Here is a 25,960-nt window from a genome sequence, read left to right on the forward strand (position 1 = left end):
GAGTCCTGAAGGAGCCACATCCCAGGGAGGGCACAGGCAGGAGCAGGTTTATCCTGAAGGACAGACCCCAAATACAGACACAGAGACCCCAAACTGGAGCAGGGGAAAAGTGTGAGGAAATTTTATGAATTTACTACAACCCCCATATCCCCCTGCGCCGCTCGGAGTGGGAGAGGCAAGGAACTGGAAGAGTCAGAAGTGGAATAAAACAAATTCAGCAACTCTGTTCAGATTTTTGAATCAAACTTCCCCCACAGTATTCAGCGCTTCTTAATTTTGCATCAAGAAGAGGAGTGCTCATTTAAAGACAAAACAGATTCTCCAGACCCCCTTAGGCTTAAAAGCTGAAACAAAGCCCAAAATGAAGACAAATGCAAATTTCTGTCATTTTATTCACCAGTTTGGGTTTCCATGCAATTTTCTAAAGAGTTGACTTTATTTTGGAAATTCCAGATACAGAGAAGTCCAGCTGTCAGGCTGTAAGAGACATCCAGTGCACCTCATTGAGCTGGAAAGTGATTTAAGTATTGGGTGACAAGCAGAGCCACATATAAATTAACCTGTCTACCAAACCCAAGAAGACAGAAAAATCCAATCCAATGGGGAAAAAAAATTCCTGTTAAATAATTCTAATTTAAATATTTCCCTTTATTTTAAAATTAATATGAGAAATTATAAGTCCTGTATACCATGAGAACACTTTACAAGTAAAGACAAACCAGTAATACCATATTGGACATTGTGTGAGATTCAAGTCAGGCCCCTCTGTATACAATATCCCAAAAGTTTTAAATTATTTTCTTCAGAAAACAATTTTAGTACTTTTAACTTAGTAACTTTAGTATTTTATCTTAGTATTTTTAATCAATAAGCTAATTTCAGTACTAAAATTTAGAAATAAATAAACGAATGAATCACCACCATAATTAAGGGAATAAAAGAAACTCGGCTATTGCTCCTTGAATCACAATCCACTTCATGAAGCATAATTCAGTAAGGTACTTAGGATTTAGCAGCATTATCCAGTATATACAAAATAAATTCTACTGCTCTACTCAGGAGAGTGTCTTGAGGAATCACTATCAATCAATATAAACAGGCTGGTGAGTCTCTGCAAAAGATTCTCACTGGGTTTAAATACTTGCTCAAAAAGAGAGGCATACCAGAGCTCCCTAATCAATATATTTATAAATCACATATAAAACCACCATTAGCCTCCTCTCACTTGCAAACATTTGGTAACAGAATTATCAGATAATATCTAGTGAGTGCTGAAATCACTATTATTCAGTTTCCTCTCTTCCACAAAAACCCATTAGGTTTCATGTTTTCCAGTGCTGAAAACACCCAGGCGTGATTAAAGAAAACTGTGAGACAGTTTCCAGTTGCTGTAAACATGGGTGATGTGGGAGCCATCACTTTTCCAACACACAACATTTAATTATCTTTCGGAGCCTGTTTCTTTATTATATAAAGTTGATTGCCACTCCTGTTGGCCTCTGGAATTCAAAAAGTCTGAAGTAGACAATTAGAATAATTGGTTAATTATGAGTTAGGATATTTTCAAATGTGTCACAGTTTTTCTTTTCACTAAGCACACTTCTCCTCACTAACTATTAACATGAGTACTCAAACTTGTCATAATTCAAAACAAATTCAAAGCTGTACCATACTCCAGAGCCTACAAAAGCAAATTAACTTCAGTGGATGGCAGTCATGCAGGTGATACTAAAAATAACCTGGGTGATCAGTTGTTACAGCCAGAATATGGCCTCAGGTTCAACCTTTACTAAAAAATAAAACAAATACCCCTCAGAACTCAATATAAAAGGGTAATTTTATTCTAATTTTTATTACTCTTTCTTTTAGTTACTATTAATAAATTTTTCTTTATACCCTTTTAAAATTTTAAACCTACTTTACCTTTCTCCTGATCCTACCTCACAACAAAAAATAAATAAACAAATAATTAATCAACACTAATTCCAACACAGTGGCTTTCAAATATAAAAAGGGTACATGCAAGAAAAAACCTTATTAAAAACTTATGACAGTTTTTCATTCGCAGTCAAATCTACACCACAACAGCAAATAAGAAAAAAGTAAAATTAATGTATTTTTCTCAACACTCCTTCAGCTGCTGTCACAACAGCAATTTTAAATGACAAGACTAAAAAGAAGTTACCTGCCCAAGTGTTTATGTAAGAATATATGGAATCTTTCTTCCTTGCAATTTTTACACTGAACTTCCTACACCAAACAGGCAAACAGGGACTGCTCAGTTGGATAAAGGACAGGATGCTACGACTATTTTATCACTATTTGACCAAATATTCCCCAAAAGTAGCTTTAAGTACTCCACTGAAAGGAAATGCAATTTAATAGTGCTGTAATAATACTGCCATAGAAGAACACAGACCTAATCCTGAAACTACCTCCAGACTTCCTTCAAGAATATATTTTAGGAATTCTATTGCCTGTGTTTCTTCTTCCTTGAGCATGTGCCAAAAAATGTCTCTTGTTCTAAGCTTTTAGCTTTTCCTAAACACAGCAATACAGAAATGTCTCTATCCAGCTCAGTAATGTTCAGTGTGAGCATTTGTTTAGCCAGTCTGTCTTCAAAGCCTATCTGTGAAGAAAATAAGTATTTATTTAGCAAATACTAACAAGTATTTACTTGAACAAGTGGAACAAGTGGAGCCAAAATCCACATCAGTAGAATTCTCCATTATATAACAGTCCCCAGAAGTCTAACCCCACACCACCCTTACCACCAGCCTCTTCACACAGCATAATTTTACTTTTTGGAAAACATCCTACGAACGCAAAATGTTCAGCATGTGGAATTGTTTGTCTGTCACACTACAACTCCCTCTTTTCCTCCACAACAGATCCACTCTCCGAGTGACTCACACAGAGGAGCTTTCTGAGGGTCAGAGCTGCTCACGAGTGACTGCAGCTCATTTCTGTGCTGCAACTCCAGTGTAAGAGTAAAAATATTTAAAATTTTCATCGGTAAAAGCAACGTTTGCTGAAGCAAAGTGATAATTTTTTTTTAGAAATATAAACATTGCCAGTCTTGAGCAGGCCTCCAGATGTTTGTCCAGCTCACATCTGCAATGCAGACATGAAAGGTGGTAAACATTTCATCCAGAATAAAGTAAAAACCCTTTCTACCTGACTCAGAGCAAAGCTGCACGATTAATCAGCTGACAAGAGTAGATTGGCAATGCTGGCAGGACAAGTCTGTACTTCCAACACTCTATTTGCTACTGGAAGGCAAAAAATTATATTTATTAGTGAAAGAAAGATGTCCAGCAAGGTTGAAAAGCAGTAAGGTGAGAGGAGTCAAAAGGCAAAATTGTAATAATTTAGCCCATCTTTCCAAATAGTGAAGTTAAAATACTAACTTTTTGATACTCAATGTTTAATACCTAATGCTTAAGGCATTTACATGGATGAGTGAAGAAAATCTGCTTTACATGCGATTCTCCTCCATCAGTCACCACCCCAGATTGCACTCCCCGTGTCCAGATCAGTGAGGCACTTCCACACGTGCTTTAAACCCAGCTGATCTCCCAGCTCAGCTCTCCCTGCAGGTTTCTACCCTTCTCCCTTGGTAACAGGGCTGTGAATTCCACCAGGAGCAGAACCTGCCTGAACACTAACCCTACACAAGTGCTCAGCTCCGTGCCTGCCTCTGAAGCAGCACAGACAACAACCAAAGCTCTCAGAAGAGCAGCAGAGGTGGAGGACAGGGCAGCCTCTCCAGACACAAACTGGTTTAAGATGAGTTAAAAACTGAACAACACAGCCTGCAGTTCCTTGGTTTGCATCTGAAGATTGAGAACCACGTCAAAACAAACACCTCTCTGCACAGAGACAGACTTCTGCGAGGGATACAGAATTCCTTCCAGCAGGATACACAAGCTCTTGAGACAGACAGAGAAAAAAAAAAAAAAAAAAAAGAAATCTGACTGATTTCACAGACATTTGCTTCACTGGGAGGTGGAAATCTAAACACATGAATGGTAATACCCTTGAGTCTGCCCACAGAGCATAACAGCGTTTAGAGATGCACGAGCTGGCTCTGGATTAGCTCAGGTACGGGGGAGGCAGGAGCACAGGCTGGATTTCAGACATCAGAAATCCTACCAACACACACAGCCCTGGAGAGCCCAGCCCTGGCTGACCTGGCTGGCAGAGGGCTGCACTGAGATATGTATCCAGAGATATATTTAGATATATAAACCTGGTGGTACACACAGCCAAGATTCTGTTCCCTTACATTTATCTGCAGTACTGAGCAGTGCCAGCTGCACCTCTGCTCTGACCTGAGCAGCAGAAAGTGTAGCTGCAAGAGCTCTGATCCTCAAGGGAGCCTGGTTTCCAGCACAATTCCCAGCCCATTTGCTCATTCTCAGTCTCCACTCACACAAGAATACAAATAGAGACAGAAGGACAAAAAGCAGGAGCGCATACAGGGAAAGGAAATAAAGGAGAAATGGACAGAAATGGAAATAAAGGAGAAAGAGGACAGAGACTTACTATGAGGAGTAAAAATGCAGTGGGAAAGGGAATAGAGAACATGCTTTTCTGCAGATAAAAAGCTCTCATCATTAGTCAATGACAGCCCAGTACAGCCTCCAGCAGATCTGGCTGAAACAATCAGAGTTCAAGTGGGCACTTCCCATCACCTTGCTTAAAAAAATGGAGAAAGGGCAAAGGAAAAAAATAATAAACAGAGCAGGATGGTTTGGAGGAGTATAAGGAATATCTGTCTCCACACTTCAACAACAACTTCTTGACACGCTTGTTTATTTTGTTTCGTGAATGTGACTCCTCTTCTTCTTTCCTAAAACTTAGGTGGGGAAGAAACAAGCCAAACTGAACCTTTAGGCCCCACTCCCAAGCTTAACCACGCAGAGAATTTTTAATTGGAGCTTTTCTAAGCTCTCAACTTCCTTTGGGATTCACAGCCCTCTCCCCTTCCGCTAACCCTCCACCTCCACAGTGGGGCGAGATTCTGCTTTGGCCTCAACAAAACCAAGTCCTTAAATGAAAGCAGCCCGTGATGCAAACTCAGATTTCTAACCAATAAACCACCAAGGAAGGAGGGAAAAGGGCTTTACAAGGGGAGGATTACCGTGGTAACAGAGCCAGTGGGACAGAGACCATGCAGAGCCCCAACACGGGAACTGGCAAGCTAAAAAAAGGCAAGGATGGAGTGATTCACATTTTTCAGTCACATTAACCAGCTCAGTCTTGGAGGCAACAGCCTACACCAAGACCTGCATTAGGTGTGAGGGCAAAGTGACTTCAGAAACCAAAGAGGCCCTGAAAATCTCCCAGGGAAGGTGCAAACACCAGTGTAAGGGTTGGAGTAACAGAGAGGTCTCATCCTCACCCACCCGCCCGACCCTCTGCTGCCTCTGCTTCGACTACAAAGTGAAAATGGACCTCAAAATTCTGTGCAAACCTTAACTGTATACAGTGTCCAAATAGTTTTTATCTACTCTATGTCCTAGGAAAATAATTCTGCTTTAAGGGCTCACACACCTACAGCTGAGTCTGAGTGCCTGTTTGGGCTCTCCCATCATTCAGCACTCAGGTGAAGTTTATTATTTAGAAGATCTTCAGGGGGATGTTATACCCAATATCCAATCATAAAAACACCTAAATTTCTAATGGGTGGTTCTCCATGAGAAGCCTGGTGATTTAGGGAGTGCTACTCCTAGGAAGGATGAAAAATAGGATTGTTCACTTTTCTTTGCTTTAATAAATATTCCAAGTAGAACCACATGAAAAGTAATTTACTCCAATACGAGTAAGCAATCAAAGTGCTTGAAAGCTGCTTTGAACAGCCATACATAAAATTCCTTTATTCAAATAATTCATCTTGTATTATTTATACAAGCATGCTTTTTTCCACTGAGTAACTTTTACAGTCAAGGTAGGGGAGTTTCCCTAAAAGCTCAGTGAAAACAGAAGATTTTAAGGAATCTGTACCACAAGGCAGCCCAGGCCTCAGCAAAAGGCTGCCCTGTCTCTTCTGCACAACCATAGATTTTCCCCCAGATTGCTGTGTATTCACACAGCTCCTCAACACCTCCTAATAAAAGTTCTCTCACAGCTCTGGACGTGATCAAAGCCCCTGAGCTCAGTGCTGCTGGGAGGCTGGTTCATGTCAGGTCATGCTGCAAGCCCAGGAAAACCAAATCATTTTAAATCAGGTCCTCGGTGCAGATCCTACACTCTGCCTACTCTATCCATCATATTTCCCCCCAAATGATGCAAATTTCTACATACAGCAAAGTATTATCTGTAAAAGACACATAAATTATTGTAGATATGCTGAATTTACAAAAATCACCTTCCTTTTCAGCAATAAAAACCTAAGTTCTGAAACTTTTTTCTGCTTCTACTTAAGGCAACATTAATCACACGTCTTTGCAGGGAAAAAAATCTAAACAAACGTTTCTTCACTTCTTCTATTTCACTTCTTGTTTTTCTTCATTGTATGAACTTGGCATTAGTAATACCAGCTCACATTTTACAAAGGCAGAGAAGTATTAAGAAGCTTTGGTTTAAATTAACACATTTGCTCCCCTTACAACAATAGAATTAGTATCTCAAGTTCCAACAGTTCTTCAAAAAAGAGTTCTTGAACTTAATCCTAACCGTGACTTTGCAAGCTTCTGTTTCTGCATGTAGGGGTCATCCTTTCACTGAAAGAATCTTATTTACAATTCCTCATCCTTGGAAACTACAATTAACCTTACCACTGTGTTACCCTGCAGCTGCTCTTCACTTCTCTGAGAGAGAACTCTTTATTCCAGGCAGATCAACCACTGCTGCATCCAGATGAAACAATTGACAGATTTTCCTATGGAGAGTCAAAGCTTCAGGGGGTTTTGAGCTTTTTTGAGTCTGGTTGGCTTTTTCAGGAGACTGTTTCCCTGCTGGTTTTACCAGAATGGCAAGGCTGTAGTAGCATCTCTACACACATTTCCCTTTCACTAAGTTTTAAATTATCCAATTATTCATCATTTTAACTAAGGTTTTTTTTTCTGTTGCTCCTACAGGTGCAACACTGTTTTCCTGCACTGAACAGAACCTTTTAGTTATGTGAACTACAGACACAACCAGCCCAAAGCTTGTACAATTTCACTGGATGAGAAGAGTCTCCCCTTGCCCTTGGAAAGTCCACAAGCCTCCACACAATGGAGAAGGAGCTGTGCCATTTTCCAGCTCCATAATTAACACATTATATGGGATTGGCTTCAAACAACACCCAGTGGAGGCTGACATTTTCCTCAGCAATTAATATCTGGGGTCATTAACTGCCTCTCTGAACATTCCCACCAACTTCCAGATGTCACATCATCCTGTATCTGATCTGTCCAGCTGCTCATCAACTGTCCCTGAAAATTCCTAAAAATCTCAGAGAAATTTATTGTCTAACCGTCTGTTCATTAAATCTGTTCTTTCTATAAACATTTTACAGAAAGTTGCTCTATCCTTAGAAAAACCTGTTCAGAATAGGCCTCATTCTGAGACAAGGCACAGGTACCACTCCATAATTATTTACCAACAATCTAAGAAAAGGACAAAGTAAAAATCTGCAACCATAGAACTGAATGTCAAGAATAAGAACTGAAACTGCTTAATTCTGCTTGGTCATTTGTTATTGAAAACTTTCCTGGTGTTATTTTTATGTTGATGGATGTTTTAAAAAAAGCACCATGCATGATAATATCCAAAAAGTTTTATCTTCTTCCCCAGTTGTGTGTTCAGAGGATTTGCTGTAGTTTTGTTAGCTGGGAAAAACTGAAATACAATGTGGCGTAAGAACTGCATCACATTATATTCCCAACTGAATTCATTGAAATAAAGATAATAAATGTTTCCTTTTCAGAAAAGTCCTTTGTTCAAAAGGAAGGTATGCAGACAATCAGGGAACATGTACAATTTCTAATGTAAAAGATGCCATCTGAAGCCTTTAAAAAATGTAACTTAAAAACAAAAAAACAAGCTGTTTCTCCCAAAACTTACACATAACCTTGAGAAAATGTCATGTAAAGAGAGAGAGATTAGGCTTCTAACATCTGACCTCTCTCTTATTTTTCCTGAGTATGCAGAGTACTGAAGACAATTCAGAAAAGAAGCAGAATTATGTCAGAGCAAGGCTGACAATTCAACATTAACCTCTCAAAACAATGGGAGAAGCAGACACTTGAACATGTAACAAAGTATTACATGGGGGGGTAACAAAATTAAACTTGGTATCATAGATTTACAGAGTTGTATTTAAGAGAACTTTAAAAACCATAAAAACCAAAAATAACCAATTATTGTAACAGACTCCCCAATCCAAGCAAAGTGAATGAAAGCTGAAATTAAACAGGTTCTTCATAGAATTTAAATAGGGAAAAAAAAATATGAGGAACAGAGACCTGAGATGGATTTTTTCATCCCTGCTTATTTTAAATTCAGAACTTTACTGTCTCCAAGATAAGAAATACTTTAAGCAGAACTGACTTCATTAGAAAATACGGTGCATGATATGGAGGTGATTACACTAATCACATCTCTTCCTTCCTGCAGGACACTGTCAACAAAAAATAAAAAAAAGGCAAAGGATGGGATCTGGCTTCATTTCAAAAAGTTCTGTACAGCCATGCAAACGCACTGAAGGTCATTCTGTAGTCCCAAAAAAGAAGCAGGTTTCCAGAAAAGTCGATTCACACGCTCCAGCAAGAACTAAACTGCTGTTATCCAACTGAATTCCAGACCCCTTGAACTCCAGCAGTGAACACCACACAACCTACAGCACTACCTTCCATTAAGATAAGGAGCATATAGATTTAAGAGTTCCCACTAATTATAAATGTGCTGGAATAGGTCAGACAGGCCAGTGACATCAGGAGATTTATGCTCCATGGCAACACAATTCATGGAGCTGGAAAGGCACTGGCACTGCCTGGTACAACCCACTGTTTGTTTAAACCTACCCATAAAACACAGAGAACTGCTTGGTCATAGAATGGACACGTTGGAGGTGGTCTGTTTTACAAAGTAGTTCTCCAAATAAAGGGATTACTTTCAGAGCTAGAGGTGATATAATCACAGAATCACAGAATGGTTTAGGTTGGCAGGGTCCTTACAGTTCATTTTGTCCCACCCTCTGCCATGGGTAGGGACACTTCCACTAGCCCAGGCTGCTCCAAGCCCCATCCAACCTGGCCTTGAACACCCTTCCAGACAGAAAAATCACAATCTAGTGGCAGCTGATATTTCCATTACACATACACAGCAGTATAATAAAAATTCACCATCACGGTCATTAATTTCCTAACGACCAGTATTGTAAAGTTTCCTCCTTTATGTCTTATTATGAACAAACCCAGTTTTCAAGGCAGTAAGTTTCTTTGATTTGGCTCACATCCCTGTCTTTAATAACTCCAGTGTATGCTGCCAGCCACCACAACGATGCATGAACGTTCCTGGGCTTTAGTGGGGTATTTGCAGCAGAATGAAAGAAAATGAAAGAAAACGAAGCAGATAATTCAATAGTGACAAGTGTCATCACAGTTTCTCTTCATTGCACAGGCATGGAAAGTATCCAGAATCATCATTTGTCCCTGATCAAGGGATGTTCAGCCTTTAAGCCCGAGTTCTTTTTTGTTTTGTTCCCCGTATCCCAACAGGCAGTCAATAGGTGATTCTGCTGCCCTCACTAATCCATGGCATCCTATCACTCGTTCTGCTGCCACGTACAAAGCACTCTAAGCTTATCCCTTGTGGCTGTTTTGTTGTTGTTCACTTGGTTTTAACTACATGTTTACATCCCACTCCTTAAATTCCCCATTTGTCCTCGCTAATTCCTCTGTGCCATCCTATTTCTTCAAAAATAATTCTTATCACTGTGGCTCCAGCTTTCTACTGTCTGAGAGCAAACTGACGGGGCTGTTTCTCATCTACTCTATTCTATTAATGCTCCAGTTTGCAACAGAAAATCTAATTTATCATCATCATCCAGTATTTTTTTTATTTCTGTGTAGTACTTAGAACCAAACATGCTTTTTCCCCACCTATTCTATGAAGAAATCAATCATCCCAAGGACATGGGAGAGTTTTTTTATCTGAGATGTAATTGTGTTGTCCTCTTAGCTTTAATTTGCTGTCCAAGCCACCATGACCTGCAACACCTTCAGAACATAAATAACTTCTCAATAATGTTGTTCTTTACAAAGGCCCAGCATCATATCTCATAAAACATATGTTTAAATACCTCAGATTTGTGTTAATCAACATCTGAAATGGGGAAAGGAAAAAAAAAAAAGCAAAGAAAAAAACTAAAACCAAACCAAACCAAAAAATCAACCAGAAAAACAAAAAACTAAAGATAATTAAAAAAATAAAAAACTACAACTCAAAAAAAAAAAAAAAAACCCAAGGAAAAAAACTTACTGGCAAACGAAATTTTGATTTTTTTAGTTTTAATCAGTCAACTGTCATACACAATTAATTGTAAATACTACCAGCTAGAACTTCTGTGGTCGCTGTTCTAGAAATTTTCAGAATTTTCTTTTTTTAATTTAGCTGCTGATATTTGTGGTGTGACCACAAGTGAAGACAAGACAGTTCAATACATTAGTGTCCAGTCTAGACTACGTCTGCAACTGGTAACTGAAAGAATTTCTCAGATTCATCACTGAGACTTTAATTGGGCCCTGTGTCAACCCCTTCTTTGAGCCACATCTACTCACAGCTTTTCTTTCACCTCGGTGGACCAAAACCACTACAAGGGCTTTGAATTAGTAAAACCAGATTTTATTAGAACACAGCTTGGCCTTTAGAATAAAGAAAATCCGGGAAAAGAGAATCAAAATGAAAGGGATTTATGAACAAATGTATCTCCTTTCAACTGCATCCTTCCAGGGTTGAGCTCTTCCTTTGGCTTTGCTCTCAGCTCTAGCACTTTGTGGAGGTTTGCTGGGTAGCACCATATTTTGCCATGTCTTTGACAGCCTCAGAAAGTCCATTTCCACCCTGTTATAACACACTGGCAGGACACCTGTTTGAGTATCTATTCATGACAATTCAGAAGGCATCAGGTTGCTGGGAATGCTGCAGGTTCCATTCTCACTTCTCTATCTCAAGCTGCCTCCCTGATCCACCACACAGAAAGAATTCAAACTATAGATAGCCCAACATTTATTATTTTCCTTTACTTTCATGTCATTTCTCTCTCCTCTTATGTTTCCAGGAAACCTAGTTACTGACAATAAATTAACTGATCTCAGGACTGAACACATTACTGAAATGCAAAATGCCAGCCCACAGAATTTGATCATTTACCTGTTCCTCCCTTCTTTCCTTACAGACAAACAAGGACCACAGAGCAGGATTGCTTTGAAATTCTCACAATGGCAGTGAAAAAGACAGATTAAATTTAACTTTGATAGATGCAAAGTGATAAAAACCAGGAAAGACCAGAATCCTGCCTGCATACATAACGATGGACTCTGAATTGGTTATTAAAACCCAGGAATGCAATCTGTGAATTATAATAGCTTTCTGTAAACGCCAGCTTAACACAGAGCAGCAACAATAATAAGGTGAGGAATTATTCTAAAAGGGAACAAGAACAAACCAGAAAACACCATTATGCCAATATAAATCCATATCATTAATATAATTTAGCCATCACTTTCCTACAAAGAATATTGCAGAACAGAGGAATACAGTGGCAACAAGGGCAGTCAAGGACTCCAAGGAAAAACTAGAGAGATTAAAAAGTCTTCATAGTGCAGAACAAAAGAATACCTAAAATCATAGAAACATAGAATATCCTGAGCTGGAAGGCTCCCTCAAGGATCATCAAGGTCCAACTGTTGGTGTGGCAGAGGTGAATCCAAACAATCCCAGCCTGTGCAGCCCTGGGAGCGTTTCCAAACACTCCTGGAGCTCTGGCAGCTTCAGGGCTGTGCCCATTCCCTGGGGAGCGTGGGCAGTGCCCAGCACCTTTTCCTAATTAATAATAATAAATAATAATAATAATAATAATAATAATAATAATAATAATAATAATAATAATAACCACCTGTAGTGTCATGGATAAAATTATACAATGTTTTGCTTTTGTCTTTCCCAATGGAAAAAAAAAATCAACAAAACCCTTTTGGCGTTTCCCAGAAAGGTTTGGGAACTCCCTGTCATAGCGCACTACAGATGTGAGAAGTTTACATCAGCTCATAAAATGCCTTAATTCGTTTATGAAAGGGAACAGAAAGAGAAAAAGCCCACAAAACAGACAGAACACCCCTAACAGACTGCCCTGAAGCTGCTGAGCTGCAGGCTGCCTGAGGCTTGAGAGAAGTCCCGGAAACCTCTCAGGGAGTGCTTTCCTACACTTTTACTCAGAAGCATCAACCACTTCATCCCCTCATTAAATGGAGTGTAAAACTGCTGTCACCCCAGCCTGCTGCCTCCTCTGCTATGGAGAGCAAGACAAATCACCTGGAGATAATCTCCAGCAGATAAGGAAACCTCCAAGGTACAAAAGATTGGGCCAGCTCTTAGGAGTGAGATAAATCTACTCCTTTTCCTCCTCCCGTGTGATAAAGCAAGCAGGGCACGTGGTGCCAGGCTGTTAGAGCAGGAATGGCTTTGCCATGACAGGGAGGATCAGGAATCAAGGAACCCAGTGGATCTGAGGGGAAACACAGAGATGACAGCTCCAATTTGCCTTTCAAGCATCAGCAGCTTCATTTACTAAAAAAGGCTCATAGAGGAACCATTCAGCTTTGCACAGAGGCACTCATGAAAATTACTTTTCATCACAGACCCACAATGTTCCGATGTTCCTGGAAGTGAGGAATCACTACTGAGAAGAGGCATGGAAAAAAACCTCAAGGGTTGAACTGGTGGTGACATTTTCTTCTCCACTATCTACACAGTTGTTCTGCTGTCAGTGTTCTCACATCCTGACAAGAGGGAGGCTCAGACAACTCTCCATGGGCTACTGGTGCCAAAAGGGATAGAAAACACAGCAGAGAAAACAGATTATACACATTATAAACATTATCTATTTATACTTATATATAAATAGTATCTATTTATCAGGCAGAAAGAGAAAACTTTTTTTTGTCTCCTAACACAGACCCAATAAGGCTGGAAAAGACGCCCAAGATCAGGAAGTCCAACCTCTGAGCATCACCGTTCCCACTAAACCATATTAAGCACCACATTTACTCACTTTTTTGAACGCTTCCAGAGATGGTCACCCCACCACAGCCCTGGGCAGCCCCTTCCAATGCTTGGCCACTCTTTCAGTGAAGAATTTTCTCCTACTATCCAACCCGAACCTCCCCTGGGGTGTAACTTGAGGCTGTTTCCCATTTTCCCCTTCTCTACCCTTGTGCCTCCTGACAGCAATGAAATATAAAACCCAACTTTTTATCAGATCAGCTCCTTACTATTATTTTAGTTTCACAGGAAAATAAAAAGTCATATTAAATCAAATATTCCCAATTGTTTCTGTAGCTCCTCTTCCCTTCCCTAGCCCCTCAATAGTTCACACATTCCCAAAAGCAGAAATACACATTTAAATCCTCTACACTACTTTTAATCAATGATGATCTTGCACAATTATTTAATTGTAAGATAGCAGCTAATGAAGAAACTCAAAGGAAAGCGAACTCATTTCAAGAAATAGGATTCTATTTAACAGCACTTAATTACTTCCTCAGATCACAGAAAGGAAATCAAACATTCCTACCAGCAATTAATATTTTTAATATAATCAGAGCAAACTCAACTGAAACCAGATATTAATATGAAAATACTTGCCTTTTGAAACTCCAATTTAATTCCAAACATATAAAATACACTACAATAAAAAATATATCAATAAACTACAACTATTCTATTTCTACCATCACAAAAAACCACCCCTAAACTCTCACAGTAGGTGAAAAATTAATTATGTATGAGGTCATAGTATGAAACCCCAGGTACCAAACTTCCATTACTTTGAAATTCCTTGTTAGAGAGAAATTTGGGAATATCACCACAGGGCTGGCCTCACAAGGAAACTTTAGAGCAAGGATTGGAAATAACTGATAAAATTTTGGAAGAAAAATCTAGTTCTACACAATTCCACCAGTTTATTGCAAGTAAGCAAAGTAAATTAAAATAATAACCTAAGGTAAGCCTTAGCTGTGCATGTCTTGCAACAAAATGTTTCACAACAATGAGCACATTTAATCAAACCGTAAATGAATCTCACCTATTCACATATGCCAAATCCAAGCCATGTTATACAATTTATAACTGGATTAGACAAAATGCTAATCCCAGAATTTCACCGTTATCTTGCCTACTTCTACGTGCCAAAATTTTTTCACACAAACACAGGTCTGAAATCTACATCTGAACAGGGTAATTTAAAGTAGTATTTGCTAAAAATTACAATACTGGAAATCAGATTTACGGGTCAGAGGCTTCTGCTAGGAATGTCACAGCAGTACATGTGTGTGCATTATTTTTAACTAAGAAAACTCAGCTTATTATTTTCCTTGAAAAAATAATAATGAAAAGTACAATTTATAAATTTATAAAATAAAAATATTTTATTTCTATTGCCATTGAAATCTCACGCTCAAAGCCTACGTTCCAGTAGACCAAATAACGCCATTATTGTAAATATTTCTGGTTATCAGACATGTTGATAGCACTTATTTGGCATCATTTATGCCATATCCTGGGCCTTCCTCTCATTTGCACATCTCAGGACAAAGGCAGCACTGCCTCTGAGGATGGGATGACTTAAAGGGAGCAGAATTCATCTTCACTCACATCACCTTCTGCACTTCCTATACAACTCTCTTCAGATGGGGAGCCACAAACTTATCTCTTCCCATTAATATTTTTGATGCTCTGCATTTCATCTCAAAACACAGTATTCATGAGAAGAAAGCATGAAATCAGAAGAGATTATTTTGTGGAATTAATTTTGATCCTGCCACAAGTGGGTAAGAGAAGGGGGAAAATGATAATTTCTTAAATGTTCTTGATACAATCAGTGTTCTGATCACCACTGCTGTTCCTTACTCTTATTCAGAGTTATCTATCCATCATCCACTGCTCCATTCTCTCAGAAAGCTTTAAGATAATGTTTCATTTTACCAGCCAGAGGCAGAGGAATGCAAAGTAGCTCAGTTATCCTGGGCAGATAAAAGCCAGACCCAGTGTGGACCCAGTCACTAGGAGTTCCATTAAAATAAACTTAATTAATTTAAATGTAACATTTTCAGGAGCAGCTTTGTACACAGTTGACCTTGCTCCCTGAAACAATCTTCTGCACCGTCCTGTCTGAATCACATAAATTGCCTCCTTTGTCACTTCACTGCACTGTGGCTGTGATTTTTCCTTTTCATATCCTGTCCTTATCAGCTGCAAAACTACAAACACACCTCATAAATTACACTGTCTCAATGGTATAATTTTGTACTGTTGTTGTAAACTGCAGCTTAAAATTACAGCTGAAAATGTATGGAAATCCGGAGTTATATATTAAGTATTTAATTTGCTTTCTTGGGAGATAATTTAAATATATTTATATGGCTGAAAAATTGTTGTTGATATAGGAATTATTCATTTTTTTCCTTTATTCTTACTCTCCCCAAATGCAAAACAAACAAATAAAAAAGTACATGTATTTGTAACTGAAGTAGGAAATTAGAGTTATTCCTTCTAGTTAAAGGGAACAGAAAAGCATTTATAGCTCTTCCTGAAATTAAAAAGAACCATTTGACAAGTTGCTCTAAATTTCCACATCCATCACAGAAGCAACATAATATATGGATAAATATTATTAGGAACACCAAACTGTACAAGCCAGCTTTCTAACACAGGAGACAATTCAACATTTTTGTGCCTTTCATGATTAAAAAAGAAGGAACCCTAACTTGTATATCAGCAGTTATACACCCTCTACCTCCTTCTCTCAATGATAATTGCTGAAGTGTTTAAATAAAGAATTGCACATAACTTGTTTGAAATCATATATATATATGAATATATATATGAATATATACATATTCAAGCATGATTCTGCATTTTGCATGCAAAATCAGAAATTGTCTATGACTGCTAGATGAGGAAATTTCAAAGTCACTTCAATTCTGTTTCGAAGCCTATTTCAATTCACAGTTTTGGGACATTCCAGGCATTACCTGCCTTTCCCACTGCCCACTCCAGTGCCTACAGGATCTCCAGCCAGGACTTGAGAGTGCCACAGCCCATTTCCAATCTCACCTCCCAGAGTCCCTCAGAGTTTTCCGCTCCCACAGTCCAGGGCTGAAATGGGATTTGTCCCAGGGTTGCTTTTTAAGGTAGCTCACAACAAAGCCAGCCCAACACTGCACGCTGCTGATCCCACAGAATGCTGCAGCATCCAGCCTGAATCCCAAAATCTGAGTCATGGCTCCTGCTTACAAGAACCTGATGAGTTTTTCATGCATTTATTTGCCTGCAAGTTACCATTTCCTATTATGCAACATTAGGCATGAGTGGTTAATTAGTTTTTACCATATGCCAGCACATACGTAAATTCCAATTATTAGCAGTGTTAGCTTACACAAATTACCTTTAAATCCAATATTTGCATATCTTCTGGTCTGCACAGCCTCCTCCAGAAAACAGCATTTATGTTGTGGAAGATTTTATTAGTTCTTTGAAGAGATCTGTGTTTCCTGATATTTAACCAAGTATTTAAATTGTCATTTGCGTCACCAAGGTCTCCTTCGCTTCAGCTGAAACACTTCACAATTTGAGCCAGGCTCACATATAGTAACTGAAGGGCACAATAATTCTGTTTCAAATGTAACATTATTCCTGCTCAGTGCACCACTAAAACTCATGGACCTGAGAGTGCTTGGATGGAACTTCCAGATAAGGCTGAATGGCACTTTCAATTTCATTAAAACAAAGAAAAAAAAAGGCAGAGCATTCTCTCACTCAAATCACTGAAATCTCCATTTACTGAACTCCCATTCTTCCCTCCTTTATCAGGAAAATAAGGAACTATATTTGATTAATGACTCTACCACCAGTCACATAAAATCCTCTGGGCACAGAATACACATTTGCCTTCACCAGTGCCACATTTGGATTTTTTAAGCAGCTACTTTTCCTATAACCTAGGTAGAAACTCCACAGGTAATTAAGGTAGCCTGTACACAATAAAATACTCAACTATATTATAAGCAAAATACAGAGCTAGGTTCTCAAATGAATATTTACTTTGGAAGGTACAATGGAAAGGAAAAAGTAGTTAAAACACGCCAGCAACTCTCAAAAAGCAAAGCAAAAAGCAAAGTTCCCACTGACAGCCACATTATGATCATTGAGATTTTTCATGAAAGGTGCTGAGGGAGAAAAAAAACTAAAAGCTAAATTTCATAAAATAATAAGCAGAACAAATCAAGATAAAATATATATACTTCACTTAGGACTCTGGTATTATTAAGCACTTCAGCTTTGCTTCATGCTGTGTAACTCCCACAGAAACTTCCAAGTAATTTTCTTGTACTGCAGAAAAATGTATTAATTTGTCCCTTTTTACTTTTTTACTGCTTTTTTTGGGGTTTGTTTGTTTTTTTGTTTGGTTGGTTGATTGGTTTGGGTTTTATTGCAGGGGGGTGTTTATGGGTTTTTTTTGTTTTTATTGTCGGTTTGGTTGTTTTGGGGTGTTAGTTTTGGTTTGAGCTTTTTGGGTTTTTTTCAGTATGCTGGGTTTTTTGGCTTGTTTTGGTTTGGTTTTTGTTATTGCTCTTCTTGTTTTTCTTTGCCATCTATGGAAACCTAAGACTTAGGTATCAAGGAAACATCTGAACAAGGTTGTGGATGGAAAGAGTTTCAGTATCTGCCATGGATGCCAAAATGTGAGAATGGCATTCCCTCTGCAACACAAAGGAAGCAATCATCTGAAAAAAGGACCACACAGAAGACAACCTTGTACCCAAGGAAACAGAACAGCAAAGTATCTCTTTTTTCACACTAGATCACACAAGCAGTTACAAATGCTAAGGGAAATATGCTAAAAGGACTACTTTCCACTAAAAGAGAAAGGATATGATTTTACAAGCCCAGTATTATGTTTTCATTCATAAAATCTGGGAACAGGGCCAGACCTGACTGCATACATTCCATTTGACCTTTCAGGAACATTTATTTCAGTGCAGAACCTCCACACTAATACCTAACTTTGAATTACACCACTAGTGCCAGTCACAGATATCACCTCCCAGTGAAGCTGGAGTTATTTATAAAATCCTTCAGGGATCATAACCCGTGAAGTATCCATCCCACAGATTACACCAGTGAGCCTGGCTGTCTACAGGAAGTGACAGTGCTGGATGCCAGTGATGCAATTCACTCAATTGTGTTGATTAACAGGGAGTCTTGCAATCCTGGTGGTGGCTGCTCCAAGGAAACAGCTCCGCTTTTCGATGACTCTTCAGCTCAATGGTGCCCAAATTCTTCAGCCAAGAAGAACATTAGCTTAGCCTGCTACTACCAGGTGGCTCCACTACAGCAAGATGAAGGCAACCTACTCGTGGGTGGAAGTCATGGCAGCCAGGAATAAAATAAATTGCGATTGCAGGATTTACAACTCTGCAGTGCCCATGTGAAAAGATTCAATCCAAGATGCCTCAACCTACCCTAGGCCAGAAGCTTGCAGGGAGCTGTTACTGTCAGAACAACTCCTACACCTCACACTCCCCTTCTCTTCTCCTCAGAGACCTTTTGAGAGCCAGCCCTACCACAGGTAATTTACCTTCTGAGTGTGTGTGTTACACTGGAGTAGAAGCCACAGAATTTTGTTTCAAGTCCTTTCCTCAGCCTTAATTTTTTGTTTAGTAATTTCAAGATGCCACCTCATCTGTGCCATTCTCTTTCTTTGCAACAAACAGCATTTCCAGCTTGCCAAAGGACAGAATAAATAAATTGGTTTTGTGAGACATTCAATGCTATGATTTCAGCTATACAGGTATTGTGTTATGCAAGAAAGGGGACTATATATTACATTTAGGATGAAATTTTGGTGTACTCAGAGTAAGAGGACTTGGCTGCTGAAGTGACTGGCAGCTCATTAATTAAAAAAAAGAAGGAGGATCCTATTATCATTACTTTTCATTATATATCAGACTTTTTTAAAAACCAACACTTTTCCACAGAGCTGCTCCAGCAGGGCCACCCCCAGGCTGTGTTTGTGCCTGGGATTGCTCGGACCCAGGTGCAGCACCCTGCACTTGGCATTGCTGAATTCATGAGTTTCTCAATGCCCACGTTATTTGCAGTAACTGAAACAATTCAAACAGTTAATTATTTGTTTGAGTCGTGCTATTTCAGTAGATTCATTAAAAACCTTGGCAAAATAAATTGCAAAAACTACTTAAATATTACATGAATTCCAAAGACAAACTAGATTCTAATTGGATTTTTTTTCAGACTTTTTATCATGAACCTAATGAAAAACCTGATACTCAAGTCTCATACATTCTCATTCTTCAGATTATTGGAAATAACTTCACTTTTCTTTTTAGGCAGTACTTCCTGGTACCACAGTGAATCCACCACATTTAAGTTACAATTATGACCCCGAGTGCTGCGGATTGAGATAGGATTCATCAGGAGCCTGGCAATTCAGGAGTGTGTCAGACACGAGGGATCTCACAAGAGCAGAGATTCCTGCCTGCCCTTACAGACCAAGACACTGGCTCTAAAACTGCTTTATTGAAACCATCAGTAATTTTCTCTATTGCCTTCAATCGGTAAAAGATTTGACTTCCTATTATATAAGATTGATGATGACTTCATGGTGCTTAAAAGCACCAAAAAATCTCAAATGTGATTTAGCCCCTAGTCTTTTTGAAAGCCAGCTATTTTTTTTTTCAGTTTCCCATTTCCTTTTTATTACAGACACACATTATTGCTTTATTAACAACCTTTGGAGAATACTTCTAAATTTGGTGTAGCAGATGACTTGTCCCGATTCTTTCTTCTCTAAGCAGTTTTCAAAAACTTTTCTACAACTACCTTTTCCCATCAACGCAGCATTTCAAGGACATTTTTCTTGCTGTTGACAGTTTCTGATGATCATAATTGCATTTTTGTAGTTTGTTTTTAAGTCCAACATACACGGAGGCCCAGTGCATTTAAATGTTTGGAAATAAAATTATCAAAAAGACAAATAAATGGGAGGGCGAATTTGGAATTTTTTTGTTTCCTTTTATAATATCAAGCTAATGAAGTTTGACAGACTTAGCAGAACTGAACTTTATTCTTAGTCAGAAATGAAACCAGTGACCATAAAGCCAACACCCAACGTGGCCTGTTTATTCTCTTCAGCCAAATTTTCCTGTTTCCTATTTTCCTATTATACCACAAACTCTGAAGTGCAGAGACAATTCGTGAGCAGAATCCCTAAAGCCAAAAGGGATGGGAGAGTGCTAAGTGACCCAGGATGGGATGATTATTCCAAGTACTTGCACTAAAAGGTTGACTCCTATTTTTCAGACTTTCTCTGTAATCTCTTCTGTTATTTAAATGCCTCATTGCATACACAACAAAAACGCAGTGGGAAAAAAAAAAAAAGAATTTCCATGGCAACTATTCCAAGGAACACAGTTCAGTCATTTGCACCATAAAATTTTATGGACTTTGACCAAAGCTTTTCTTTAAAAAGCCTTTTTTTTTTAATCTGGCTTTATCTATATCCAAGTGAAAATATTAATATTGGGCATGAAGAATTTCATAGGAACTTATTATTTAAAACTAAACTTCACCAGATGAATGATCCCTAGAGGAACTGTGATTCTAAAGACATTACAAGCAAGAATTTGCTTTAACATTTGAAACATCTACAGTGATATCACATAAAAATAGAATTTATACAAATTTTTAAATCAAAAAATAAATTTCCAGGGCAAAAATATACAGAAGTAAAGAATAATTGAGTGCAATGGGGTTTTCTCATTTCTTTTTCCATTAGATTTTTTTTAAGCTTTGGAGTAGATTAATTTTGTAAAATCTTTGGGGATTTGAACACTTTGCTCTCTCTCATGACAAGATATTACTATGAGTGTACTGTGTCAGGTATAATCATTCTTTTGGATGAACAAGTACAAACTATCAGCTCCAAACATCTCAGAAGAGATTTTGATTCTACTGTGCAAATCTTTACTATAATCTTAGTCTCATAATATGGGATATTTAGTCTGCTAACATCAGAGCTGACAAGATTCATGATATTCCAGAATAAGCTCATTTAAGTGAAATTATTTACTTAAGATACACCTGGCTGTATTCTTGCCTATTACAAAATATATTGGTACTGGTTTTCTTGACAGGAAAAAGGGGGATAGCTCTTCTCAGGAGAAAATTCCTATCCAACAGTGCAAAATCTCATTGCCTCTTCCTACTAGGGAACTCCCCTGATATAGGAACCAAGGCACATTCCCAGAATAATTTTACTTACACAAGAAAATTCAAGCTAAATTGGTAAACCAGGCTGGAGATCAGAACCAGAAGAATGCAGACACTTCACAAGCCATTTTTTGTTTGCCTGTTTTTACATGACCTACTTGTCCCTCCTGTTGAAGCCACCAGATTTGTGTCAAAAATCGAATTATTCCTGGGTAAATTCATTCTTTGCTGCAATACTGAACTTTGCTGAAGCAGCCCACAGTAGAGAATTTATCAGTCTTTATCCAGTATTTATCAGTATTTTTATCTGTTATCAACAGAGCTTCAAATTAGCCCCACTCAGAGCAAATTGCCACGTGAAATAGTGGCTGGAAACAGAATAGACACTATCTTAAGCTCATTTTCTCATCATTCTGTAGGACTTCAGATGACAGATCTGAAAAAATAATAATTAAAGGTATGTAAACAATGTGACTGAAGCTACCTCCAAGTTCATAACAGCCAGTCTAAGAAATTCCTGGGTTTAAGGCACTAAAGGTTATTGATGGAAGAGGTTTTTTATTAAATTCATTAATAGATAATGGCGCTCAAATGCAGAGACATCAAAGCAGCCAATGTTTCAGCAACATCTGAGAAATAGTTAATGGTGAAAGGGAAGTCTTCAATCAAAACCAAGACAAAGAGTGTTTTTATAACTGAATGGCCACATAAACTGTGAAGTGATTAAAAGCACACAGAAAAGTGTGTTTACAGGTGCAGAAATAATCCCCCCAGGTACTGGTAGGGACAGACAGGTGAGAAAGATCTCAACCTTTAATTTAGGTCAGCTCATCCTTATGGAAGCTCTCCCATTTAAAGGGGATGTGTTAAACACGACTGAAAATTCATGCAAGCTTCAAGAGAAAAGGTGTGGTGGAAATGGGAAAATGAGAGTGCAATATGTTTATCTAAGATGGATCACAAAGTCATAGAAAAATCAAAATTACTGATTGAAGGGAGTACAAAAGCTTTACAAAAAGCAGAGAGAAAATCAGGACACCGAGAAGAGGATTCTCCAAGGTGTCCTTCTGCTCCTTTAACCACTGACTTAAAAATTAAAATAAAATATCACAGAACCAGGAAAACCAAATATATCCCAATTTATTAAAGTCAAAAGGCCTTCACCTGTAAATTATTCACACTGAAAGGTCTATAAATAATGGCAACATAAAGAAAAAAAAAAAAAAGAAATTAGAATGTGAAAAGCCTAAGTAGAGAAAGCACAACTTAGGTTCTCTTTAATCATACCAACCTCTCAAAAATTATCCATTTCAGGAAGGTATTAATGTCCATCAAAATTAAACAAAATCCTACTCACTAGAACTTTCAAATCCTCCAAATACCTGGAACAGCAGCAGCACCACTGAGGTCTCCACTAAAACCAAACCTCAAAGCAAGAAAGGCCAAAAATCTCATTTGATTATGCAAAACATCCGATTTTAATCAAGCAGTCAGTTGATTACTCTAGAGAGAGAGGTCACTTAAAAATAACACAAAACAGAAATAAACATTGACTCCTGAAAGGAGTGGGGAGGAAAGGCAGGACCAAAGAAAAACCTGCCCAAAAACTGATTTTAAAATGTGCTGTTCTCCAGCTTCCCAGCAAGTTTCCAAAACTTCTCCAGGGGCAACTGAAATATGGCTGGTTCTGTCATTTTTACTCAGCCATCTACACACAAAAAACAATAATCTGCCCATGGGCGAGTGGCAGCTGCAACAGCATTTGCTCCACCTTCCTCATTTTTGCACAACACAGCTCTGGAGTGAAACCTGGCTTCACATTCCTGAGACATTTCAAAATAATATAAACTTAAATATATATATATAACATATAGATATGTATAATTTCAATAATATTGAAATATTCAATAATCTTGAATATTGAAATATTCAGTAATATTCCATAATATTGAATATTCAATAATAATATAATGTAAATATCACATTTCAAAATAATATAAAATAATAAGATATTTAAAATCATCTTGGTAACTTACTTCTGTTAGTAAGTTACCAATATGATCTTAAATTGAGCCTCAGAAATTAGAATCAGTGAGACAGGATGTGTCACTCAGTGTCCTTGACACCTGTTCTATCAGATGAATTATTAAACCTGCCCAGATCTCTTCCACTGCAGCAAATTAACCAGATCCTGTTAATTTGAAGAAGAAATCACCTCAGAGATCAGCACCAGTGTTTGTTCTCTTATAGCACTTAAGGGTTTTAATCTCATCAGGTTTAGAACTTTTGATCAATACAATGAACTTCAGCTCACCAACATGAAAATTAATGAGCAAAACTGATTTAAATTGCAAGGTTCATCAATTCATAATGAAGCTGAAGATAAAACCTCTTTATGGTTTCCTTTTTGCAAGCTTCTGGAAATTTTACCCAGGAACACTTCAAAATTGTATTTTATTGTTTGGTTGGTTTTTTTAATAAGTAATAGATTAAATTTTAAGCCAATCCTCAGTATATTTATTACAGAGAGAGGCAGGGTAAAAATGCCCTTTATTCTCTGCAGGAGCTCTCGAGGTCAGAACTCCATCTGCATTTTTCAGTGCTATGCATATACTCTAAATCACAGCTGGATTTATGTTCCAGCTTTGGAATTTATATCACATCTATGTCATGTTTAATTCCACACCTTCATTCAAGGTTCAGGCTCTAAATGGTATTTGAAAATGCTGGAAAGTTTTGCTTCTTTTATTCATTTGAGCACTTAAAGAAAAAAAAAAATCAGTATAATAACCAGAAATCTCCCCCTTCTAAAACTGAAAGGATATGATAATATACATACACACCCAAGAAATAAATAAAACCATTTACAGCTACAGATAACATTTGTTACACAGATTTAAACAGTAAGAAAAATAATGCATTCATCCTGCATATATATATCCTCTTAAAATAAGAACTATTTAAATGTCAATTTTCTGTATGTTAATTAAAATTTCCATCCAAAAGTTAAACAAAAAAAAAAAAATCAAGCCTATCAAGTGATATTATCCAGCACTCTTTAAATGCAAATTATTCTAAAAAATTAAAAATTAGGCAAAGGAATTTAAACAGCTTATAAGCAGGCAGACAAGGGGAAGGCCACAAAGGAAATGTAGAATATAACAACATTAGGTCAGTTTATCAAGTATTGACTTCTAATTTTAATTTTAATGTTGGCATTTTCCATAGATATGATGCTTACAATAAATTGTTTTTACAATTACAGATGAAAACTAATGTTTCAACGTGAATATTGTGACCCTTTTATTCCCCTTTTATTAGGAATGTAAAAGACAGATTGTATTTAAATGTAAATCAACTCGTTTTAGAGGTCACTGATCAAGAAGAATGATTTGCCTTTAGAAAAGTAACTGATGAGAAGGAAAATGGAACAAACTTCAATTTATTTTTTTTCTAATCACTATTCTTTAATATGAATGAGAAGTACAACAAGGAAACCACAAAATTTGAGATACAGGATGCCTTTCCTATGGTGATCTGCATTTAGAAACTGTGGGGAAAACTTTTGGAAAGATAATTTGTGACAACAACAGACACACATTTGACAACATTGTTGAAGGGGTAAGAATCCTGCATTGTCAGAAAAATAAGCCATAAAACCTGATAGATCTTTTCCCACTCTAATTGCTTCAATTTTGGACCTTGTGGATCACGCATTACCCCACAGCAAAACAGAGCAAGAAGTGTTTAAGACACAGCTCCACTGCCTAAAACATCAGCAAAAAAATCCCAGAGAAGTGCTGATGGCCTTTCAAATTTCAGTTGTGGCTGCCAGCAGCGCGTGTTTATGTTACACAGATTTGCATGTGGCATTCCTGTGCTCTTTTACACTACCTGATAATTAAAAATAAAAGCACAGAGCTATCTGGTACTTCCCATTCCATCCAAATGGGCTATCATGTTCCATATCAAATATAGAATGAATAGTCTGTGTTTGTAAGAATATTACTAATCTAAACAAAGTGAAATTAAAAAGCTTTATCCACTGTGTGTTATCTGGAAATGCATGGTGAGAAAGAAAGATACAGCAAAATAAAAATGATGCTATAACCACTCAGTGATAGGGTAAGACTTCTTTATTATTCTTGACTATCTAAGAGTATCTCTATTAAATGCAGCTTCGAGATTTTCAAGGAAAAAATTATGTTTACAATTTATTTCTGTTCTGTCCAAACATTATTCAACAGTCTAGGCTAGTGTCTATAGTTATTTTCAACCTTTATCTTTCTTCCAAAAAAATGAAAAAAAAAAATACAACACTAAAATGTAGCTCTAAAGCAGTCACTTGAAGCCATTCTGGATTTAAAGAAGTTTAAATGTAACAGAACTTCTTTAGGGAGTTCTGCAAGACAAAGCTGAGACAAAGATGAGCAATATATTCCAACTGGGCAGCTCAACA

At 37.7% G+C, this 25,960-nt stretch overlaps 1 protein-coding gene across 13 annotated transcripts in view; it reads right to left on the reverse strand.

The window, feature by feature from the left end:
• The window catches only part of CTNNA2 (catenin alpha 2), a 459,487-nt gene that overhangs the window by 404,859 nt on the left and 28,668 nt on the right, over positions 1-25,960 (reverse strand). The window lies entirely within an intron of this gene.

This window comes from Vidua chalybeata, chromosome 4 (assembly GCF_026979565.1).
Source record: "Vidua chalybeata isolate OUT-0048 chromosome 4, bVidCha1 merged haplotype, whole genome shotgun sequence".
Lineage (NCBI taxonomy): Eukaryota > Metazoa > Chordata > Aves > Passeriformes > Viduidae > Vidua > Vidua chalybeata.